Here is a 3,508-nt window from a genome sequence, read left to right as displayed (position 1 = left end):
CGCACGGCTCTCATCTCCCCCCCGCACGGACTTCCGAGCGCTCGGGGAGACGCTCGGAAGCTGCCCGTGCCGTCGCGGCGGGGAATTGCCTCCCTCTGGCGGACGCGGCGAGTAAAAACACCACCTCTCGCACTTTGCGCACACTTACTTGCGTGGGTCCGCTTCCGATGACACTTTGAGCGGCCGAACGGCGGGAGTAACTACGACTCTCTTAAGGTAGGCTCACTTGACATTTATTCATGTATTTATTTATTTTTGACGGTTCGCGGAGGCGATGACGCTCCGCGCGGGTAAACGGCGGGAGTAGCTGTGACTCTCTTAAGGTAGCCTGACTCGACGTCTTTTTCAACGGTGGCTGGAGGACCCAGGCGGTTCTCGGGGGTGCGTCGCTCCTCACTTTTGACGCCCGAGGAGGCTCCCGGCACCTCGGCTACGCGTTTTCGGCGGCCCGCTGAGCTTCCAGAAGACCTCCAGCCGGTTCTCCCGGTGCTTTCCTCCTCACGTTTTAAGCCGGCCGAGGCTTCCGGCACCCCGGCTGAGCTTTTTCCCACGGCCCGCTGAGCTTCCAGGGGACCTCCGGCCGGTTCTCCGCGCGCTTTCCTCCTCACTTTTAAGCCGGCCGAGGCTCCAGGCACCTCGGCTAAGCGTTTTGAACGGCCCGCTGAGCTTCCAGGGGACCTCCAGCCGGTTCTCCGCGCGCCCCCCTCCCAACTTTTTAAGCCGGCCGAGGCTCCAGGCACCCCGGCCAAGCCTTTCCCACGGCCCGCTGAGCTTCCAGGGGACCTCCAGCCGGTTCTCCGCGCGCCCCCCTCCCACCTTTTTAAGCCGGCCGAGGCTCCAGGCACCCCGGCCAAGCCTTTCCCACGGCCCGCTGAGCTTCCAGGGGACATCCAGCCGGTTCTCCGCGCGCCCCCCTCCTAACTCGACGCCCGAGGAGGCTCCAGGCACCCCGGCTGAGCCTTTTCGGCGGCCCGCTGATCTCCCGGAGGTCGCAACGGGGAATTGCCTCCCTCTCGCGGACACGGCGCGTAAATGCACCGCCTCTCGCACTTGGCGCACACTCACTCGCATCGCTACGCCTCCCGCGGCACTTTAAGCGACCGGGACCACCGCGAGCGCGGGCGATGACTAAGAGGCTCCCCGGCCGGCCTCGCGGAGCTCCGACGCTCCCCCGCGGGACTTCCGGCGGCCGGCCGGAGCCTCGGCACGGCTGCCGCACTCCCTAATAACACCCCGCGGGCCCCCGCGAGCCGAACGCTCGCTGCCGCGGGCGACCCGTGGTACCCCACGTGCCGAGGCGGACGCGTGACGGCGCGGGAGCCCTCGGCACTATATCACGGTCACGCATGTAGTCAAATCGTGTAAAATCACCGTTAGTTTATTCACAATATACGTAATAATTAAATACATATCAACACCGCGTATATTATTAATAAACATATGTATGTATTTATTTAATAATTAAATAAATATTAACATCGCGTATAATCATGCGGGCTCCGGGGGAAGGGGCCGATTTTTCGCCGTTCGTGGCCGACCGGGGAACCGGCGAAGGCGGACGCATCGCGGCGCGAGAGCCGTTGGCACTTTGGAAAAAAATAAAATAAAATTCGCCGACCGGGCTCCGGGGAAGAGGCCGATTTTTGGCCGTTCGTGGCCGACTTGGGAACCGGCGAAGGCGGACGCATCGCGGCGCGAGAGCCGTTGGCACTTTGAAAAAAAAAAAAAAAAAAAAAAAAAAAAAAAAATTCGCCCACCGGGCTCCGGGGGAAGAGGCCGGCTTTTCGCCGTTCGCGGCCGACCGGGGAACCGGCGAAGGCGGACGCGCTCTCCAACGAGCCCCGCCGGCCGGAGGAAGTGCGCCCTCTGGCGGACACGCCGTTGTAAATGAATGGGGTTTGGCACTTAGTGCATTTTTCGCCCAAGTCGAAGCGCGCTCCGGGCGAGGAGGCCGGATTCTCGCCACCCGTGGCCGGCCGGGGAACCGGCCAAGGCGGATAGGCTTTCACGGAGGTCCCGCCGGCTGGTCCGCGGGCCGATTAGGGTCCCGCGAGTGAGCGGTGGCGGTCCGGAATCCAGGCCGGCCAGGAGGCACCGCCAGGCGGATAGGCTTTCACGGAGGTCCCGCCGGCTGGTCCGCGGGCCGATTAGGGTCCCGCGAGTGAGCGGTGGCGGTCCGGAATCCAGGCCGGCCAGGAGGCACCGCCAGGCGGATAGGCTTTCACGGAGGTCCCGCCGGCTGGTCCGCGGGCCGATTAGGGTCCCGCGAGTGAGCGGTGGCGGTCCGGAATCCAGGCCGGCCAGGAGGCACCGCCAGGCGGATAGGCTTTCACGGAGGACCCGCCGGCTGGTCCGCGGGCCGATTAGGGTCCCGCGAGTGAGCGGTCGCGGTCCGGAATCCAGGCCGGCCAGGAGGCACCGCCAGGCGGATAGGCTTTCACGGAGGACCCGCCGGCTGGTCCGCGGGCCGATTAGGGTCCCGCGAGTGAGCGGTCGCGGTCCGGAATCCAGGCCGGCCAGGAGGCACCGCCAGGCGGATACACTCTCTAACGAGCCCCGCCGGCTGGTCCGCCGGGGGAAGTGCGCCCTCTGGCGGACACGCCGTTGTAAATGAATGGGGTTTGGCACTTAGTGCATTTTTCGACCAGCGGCAACGCAGGCTGACGGGCGGCCGCTTCCACGGGCCGGCACTACTCTACGGAGGCGCTAGCCGCCTCCGGTGGGGGCCGTGTGATCTCGCTGGATGCCCGAGGACCTTCCGCCAGGCCCGGCCCCAGCTTTTGCGCGCGCCCGGTCCTATTACCTGGTGGAAGCTGGAGGCCGGGGCTCGGCAGCTCGCTGCCCGGGGGGACCTTCCGCGAGGCCCGGCCGCAGCTTTTACGCACGGCCGCTGCTATTCTCTGGCTCCGGCTTCGTCCCGGAGGGTGCTTGGGGAACGGCGGCGCACACCGCGAACGGCCGGTGGCGGTCGGCTGGTGGCGGTCGGGGGTGGCGCTTGGGGATGGCGCTTGGGGATGGTGGCGGTCGGCTGGTGGCGGTCGGCTGGTGGCGGTCGCCTTGTGGCGGTCGGGGGTGGCGCTTGGGGATGGTGGCTGTCGCCTTGTGGCGGTCGCCTTGTGGCGGTCGGGGGGTGGCGGTCGGGGATGGCGCTTGGGGATGGTGGCGGTCGGCTGGTGGCGGTCGGCTGGTGGCGGTCGGGGGTGGCGCTTGGGGATGGTGGCTGTCGCCTTGTGGCGGTCGGCTGGTGGCGGTCGGCTGGTGGCGGTCGGGGGTGGCGCTTGGGGATGGTGGCTGTCGCCTTGTGGCGGTCGGCTGGTGGCGGTCGCCTTGTGGCGGTCGGGGGGGTGGCGGTCGGGATGGCGCTTGGGGATGGTGGCTGTCACCTTGTGGCGGTCGGCTGGTGGCGGTCGGCTGGTGGCGGTCGCCTTGTGGCGGTCGGGGGGTGGCGGTCGGGGATGGCGCTTGGGGATGGTGGCGGTCGGCTGGTGGCGGTCGGCTGGTGGCGGTC

The sequence above is a fragment of the Syngnathus scovelli genome, unplaced genomic scaffold (assembly GCF_024217435.2).
Source record: "Syngnathus scovelli strain Florida unplaced genomic scaffold, RoL_Ssco_1.2 HiC_scaffold_292, whole genome shotgun sequence".
Taxonomy (NCBI): Eukaryota; Metazoa; Chordata; class Actinopteri; order Syngnathiformes; family Syngnathidae; genus Syngnathus; species Syngnathus scovelli.
This window is presented reverse-complemented; position numbering follows the sequence as displayed.